Source organism: Lacerta agilis, chromosome 7 (assembly GCF_009819535.1).
Source record: "Lacerta agilis isolate rLacAgi1 chromosome 7, rLacAgi1.pri, whole genome shotgun sequence".
NCBI classification, from domain to species: domain Eukaryota; kingdom Metazoa; phylum Chordata; class Lepidosauria; order Squamata; family Lacertidae; genus Lacerta; species Lacerta agilis.
Window position 1 is genome coordinate 58,146,989 of NC_046318.1, and position 6,124 is coordinate 58,153,112.

Genomic DNA, 6,124 nt, shown 5'->3' on the forward strand with positions numbered 1-6,124 from the left:
TGCAGGAATTTGCCTCGACTATTTTGCCCTTTGTTGCTCAGCAGTTCTTCAGGGTTTCAGGCAGAGGGGTGTTTCACATTGCCTGCTACCTACCTAATCCTTTGAACTAGAGATGCTAAGATCTTCCACATGCAAAGCCTTTGCTCTCCCCACTGAGCTATGTATGGTCCATCCCCAGTCAAGAGATTTGTGGTTTCCTGGATGTCAGACTGCAGGTTTTAGATTGCATATTTCATTTTTCCACTACAGGAAACCAAAGGCTGCAAGTAAAAAACAACAACAACAACAACCAAGCTTTTATGAAAGACGGATTCCACCACACATGCTATTTTATTTCTCCATGCAGCGATACCCCCCCCCCCCCCGCTTCCTAACCACTATTTTAGAATGACCACCTTCACTTTGAATAACACAGCAACAGGAAAAGCTTCAGTACTTGGTTCTGTTAATTGTAGACATAGCAGAGATTAATGTACAGTATGCAGCATAAGCAGCGGGGGGTGGGGGGCGGCGAGGAAAGAATTTCTACAGTGCGAGTCCTTTTTCTCCATGCTATATCCTCCTGGGAGCACTGTGCTGCTTTTCCTGCTTCCAGTTTGGTGCTGTGATCGCTGATCTGGTCACTGGGGAGGGGCCACCTGGACAATGCAAAAGGAAGAATAGCTATTCAGAAAAGAAGAGCGCAAGATTCTTGTTAGTGGTGGTCATGGAACTCCTGTAATTGTTGACAACGCCTATTTTTTAAAAAAACCTTTTCATTCCGGTTTCTTTCCTGGTCTAGGCACTGAAACTGCTTTGGTTGCTCTGGGAGATAAGCTATGTCATGAGAAGGACAAGGGGAGTGCTTCCCTGTTATTTCTCTTGGACTTCTTGGTGGCTTTTGATCCCATCCACCCTGGTAGACTTCTGCAGCAGCTATCTGTTATGTGGGAACAGTTCTGTAGTCGTTCCATGCCTACATCGATGGACATTTCCAGAATATGGTGCTGGAACTATTGCCCTTCCAGAAGGCGGTTATGAGCTACCACAGGCTCTATTTTTTGTCGCCCATGTTTCGTGTGACCAAGGAGATGTGAATCAGTCTCATCTGGATGGGATTGGGCTCTGCATGAAGGACCAGGCTGACAGGTTATCGGAAATGGTTTCAGAGAACTAGCCCTGTGCCAGCTTACCTAGACTCTCTGGGAAGGGACTTCTTTGCCCAGTACAGTTTTATTATGTTCCATGTGAAATGTAATATGGAGAGAGACAGTGCAATGCAGTGGTCAGCCAATGGTCACTAGCCTTGATGGCTATGTTCTACCTCCGCTGAGCCACCAGGCCATTTCTCCCCAACCACATCCTATGTGTGGCGCAGGATGTAGCTACAAAGGTGAGCTCCCGATGATTCTTCTTTTGCAAGCAGGGCCTGCTGACAGCACTGGTCAGCTGATTAGAACTGACAACAAGCCCCACTGGGATTGGCTGGCAAGTCCCAACTGCAGCCAAGGAGGCTCACTGTAATTCAGTTCATAGTGGCATACATATTCTTCCTTTTATCCTCTCTGCCATCTATAGACTCCTTCTCTTGCCAAAACCCTTGGAGCAAGGATTGCCTTTTTGTTGCTTACTAATAAGAATCATGTGCACCAAATGGAAGAGGGATTCCTGTATTTGTGAGTTAACAGGACTGCTGAGTAATTAATGGCACATTGCAGTGTAATAACTGTCCCCTTGCCTCTGCCATTAACTTATTATTATTAATATTTTAAGGCACATTTAGGCGAATTTCTGCCCTCATCCCTTCCTTATCTCCCCCGCAGCAATATGCTTTAAAAAGGAGATGATAATACTGACTTGTATTGCAGGGTGTTGTTAGGATTGCAACTAAATAATATCTTGAAAGCACTAAACAAACGCCAGGTATTAATAGATTGAAAAATAAGTATTTATTTTCTTATAAACTGAAACTGGCCTACATTCTTTTTTTTTAAAACTCACTTCCTCATGAGTAGCCCGATATACAGAGCAATGAAAAACACCAGAGAACTTGCTTGCCAGACTAACAGCACAGTATTCATGCTTACCAAGTCTCAGTAAGTTAAATGGTGCTTATTCCAAATAATAATTGTTCAGGAGCGCAGCCTAAATTGTTAGGATGAAATTTTTATTCTCAGCGTAGCAATCTGCCTCAAAACTCTGGTGTTAAAGCTCATTGCGATGTCCAAAAAGGAAAAGCTGAAATGTTAGTGGCTGCTTAGATTCCAGTTGTGGCTTCTAATATCTGGGAAAGCATGGGAGATAGTGAGTTTGGAGTAAGTTCAGGAGATGAAACCTCCCACTCAAAATTGCTTAAATTATTTGAATAGCCATTGTGTAGGAGGCCTAGCATTCCATTATAATTAATAGGCCAGCTGTTGTTCCAGGATACAGATTAGAGTACACAGGATCATCTGACTTTTTAGACCATTTTTTTCATGACCGAGGTTGAAATCTACAGGCTGACATGAAAAGGAAGTAAAAATTATGGGGGTAGGGGTGTCTATGTGTTCATGAAGCAGAAGTGTATATTGCAATGAAATATTGCATCCCTGGGTGTTTTGCATGGAACCGTAGAATACTTTGTAGAATGCTAACAGAAGCTATGTTTTAAATGCTAATATCTAACTTATCTGAAGAATTTTAGTGTATTTATAAGGGTAGAATATTTAAACATTAAGATCATAGTTGTGTTGACTACTAAACCTTTGTCAAAGTTGATGCCAAGCATACTTTACCCCAAAATGTTTTCCCCACTTTAGAACTGCTTTCATTATAGTCATGCAGATGTATGCAGATTTAATCAGTTTTAAAAACCAAATAATCAATGAAAATGTGCATTAGTGAACTTAGATATTAGCAATGGCGAAAATTGCAACAAATCATGTGCCATGAAGTAAACTACTGCCTCTTGAAGATGTTCATCATAAACTGAAGAAGTGTGCATGCACACAAAAGCTCATACCAAGAACAAACTTAGTTGGTCTCTAAGGTGCTACTGGAAGGAATTTTTTAATTTTTTATTCTGTTTTGACTATGGCAGACCAACACGGCTACCTACCTGTAACTGCATCATAAACCAGTTAGGGCAAATCCATTATGGTTTTGAAGCTGGGTGGACGGGTATCCCAGCAATAACTTCTCCAATCTGCATCCACACCCTAGTTATTTCATCTTTCACTTAACTCCACTGTCCTTGCAAGTCCATGCCACAGACAGTCACTATTGAAACCCTGTACAAAAAGACCAGCTTGGCTTCTGCTCAAGATTCCTGCATGTCCTTGTATCGTGCAAAATAAAAATAAAAAAATACAGTACGCTTTCCCCCCTTCAAAAGTATTATTTCTCTTCATATCCATATATTTTGATTAATTTACATGAATTCTCCCATTTCATTTCATTCTCTAAAATATATTTAATTAGATGAATGCCCTAAGGTGGGTCATGTGTGAATGTTGCTGACATGATATAGAAAACGTAATTGAATATAAATCCAATTCATTTCAAAACTGAATGCACATTTTAGTCATACTATTTGTTTCGTTCAATTTTCAAATACCACCACCAAGTGATTTCCAGAATCACATGACGCCCATATGTGAAGGAGCAGCTGCTCCAGTTAAGACATTTAGTGAAGAATAATAGAATCATAGAATTGTAGAGTTGGAAGGGACCCCAAGGTTCATCTAGTGCAACCCCCAGTAATGCAGGAATCTCAGCATCCATAACAGATGGCCATCCAAGCTCTGCTTATAACAAAGGAGAGTCCACAACCTCTCAAGGGGGGTCTACCAGCTCTTACTCTCAGAATGTTCTTCCTGATGTTTAGTCAGACTCTCTTTTCTTGTACAGTCAAACCTCGTCTTACGTCCGCCTCCGCTTGCGTCCATTTCGCCAAATGTCCGCTGCAAACCCAGAAGTAACCGGTGGGTTTGCCGCCAATCGCACATGCATAGGAGCAGCGCCTTTCCCAGCGACCTGTTTTGATCTCTGAATGGACCTCCAGAATGGATTGTGATTGCAGGTAGAGGTTCCACTGTAAATTGAAGCCATTGGTTCGAGTCCTACCCTCCAGAGCAGAAAAAGCATGCTTGTTCCCTCTTCCATTTCACACAGATGACTATTATATCTCTCTTCACTCTCCTCATTTCCAGGCTAAACTCAGCTCCTTCAACCATTCCTAAGCCTGTTGATCATTTTGGTTGCCTTCCTCGGCACACGTTCCATCCTTCTTAAATTGTGGTGCCCAGAAATGAACACAACATTCCAGGTGTGGTCTGACCAAGGCGGACACTATACTTCTGTTGAAGCAGCTTATCCTGTGCTTGTTTTGCTTTCCATTCCTTTCCTATTAGATTGTGAGCCTGTGGGCAGGGACTGTATTATCTTTCCATAACTGCACCTCTAAAAGGCAGGTGCTTCATAAGTGCATATTAACAATAACTATTTGAAAACAGCATGGCTCCCCAAAGGTGATACAAGATCGCCCCCCCTGTAAGAAACTATACCTTGTCTGTAAACCCCCCATTACAATTGCCAGTATATGTATTTATCTAAAATAATTTATTTACTTATTAATAATATGCCTGCTATAACCATCCATAAAGCAGAAAAAAATATTTTTGGATGCGTATCTTCCTTAGAAATGTGTTATTTATAAAAAACAAACAAACCTATGTCTCTGTTTCACTGAACAATGCCTTTGTCGGAGAAAGAAGTCCCATTAGAACAACCAGCAAAGCAGTATTTGGTAAGCTATTGAATGGCCCGCTTGTTTTCCTTTTCGCTTAGCGGGAAACTTTGGAAAACGGGCGGCTGATGCTTTGAAACGGTACAATACGACGGAGCGGCGCGCGCTTTGTAACTTTTTATCCGGCTTCTGGCAGCCTCAGCCTTATCCCAAACTTTTATTTTCACCAAAACTTCCCCGTTTCCACTGGCTTCGGCGTTCGCAGCCCTGCCGGGGACCCGGCTGCAGCAGCCGCGGCGCTCCTTCCGGCTCTCCCTCCCCCGCGCTGGCTTAGCAACCTGGTCGCAACCTCTCGGGTCGCTGGAGTGTGTCAACTCCGGTTTCGAAGGCTGCGCAGGTCGCAACATGCCCGGGAAAGAAGCTCTTCGGTTGGCGGCGAGTGACGCAGCGGCCGCGCGCGCGCCTCAATAGAGCAACCCTCGCAGCCAGCACGTGCATGACCTTTATAATTAAATTCCCCGTTTCACAATAAGCGCAATAAAGGCACTCGGGGCGGTGCATTTGCAAAAAGTAATTACGCTGGGACCTGGCACCGGAGCTCGCTGAGCAGCCGAGGCGTCGTAGCCCACGGGCAGCGTTTCCAAAATACAGTAGGCCTGCTGCGCGCGTTCACACCCACCCACACAGCCCCGGCGGAGCGACTTTCAGAGGCGGGCGCCGGGTTCAAGGGCGCAGCGAGGCTCTCCCACTAGGTGCTGCTGGACGGGAGAAGCCACGCGGTTGCGCGTGCTCTGAGGGGAAGGAGATTAGCAGAGCCTGTTATACACTGTGTGTGTGTGTGTGTGTGTGTGTGTGTGTGTGTGTGGGGCGCCTTGTTGTGTGATCTCTTGGGGGCGGGGGGAGCGTCGTTTTTGCTTATCGCCCAGGGCGGGGTGCCGAGATGGCTCTCCAGCGAGCCGTAGCCGAGAAAGGTTTCGGTGTCCTCAGGGCGGGGTGTGTGGGGAGGGAGGGAGGCGTAGCCCACGGTGAGGTGGGCGAGTTAAGATGTCCACTTCTGGGCGCTGTAGGGCGATGATGTCAAAGGGGGTGGGAGTTTCGCCTCAGGAGGGTGGAGGAGGGCCCTCCCACCCTCAGCAAGGGGGCGGGCACAGCCGCGCCGTGTCTTTGGGGACGGAAAGGTGTTTTGTGTGGAAGGGAGTGAGGGGGGGGCGCTTTGACGAAGACGACGAGCGGGGGACGCCGCGCACGGAAAGTCCTGCCAACTCGTGGCGAGGCGGGGCGGGCGCGCATGACGCGAGCGCGCACTAAAACCTGACACTCGCCAGCTGTTCGGGCTCCTCCTCGCCCCCCCCTCCCTACCCCCTTCCTTCTCCCTCTTTCTCCTCCCCTCCCCCGCGGCGTCGGCGGCTGCTGCTG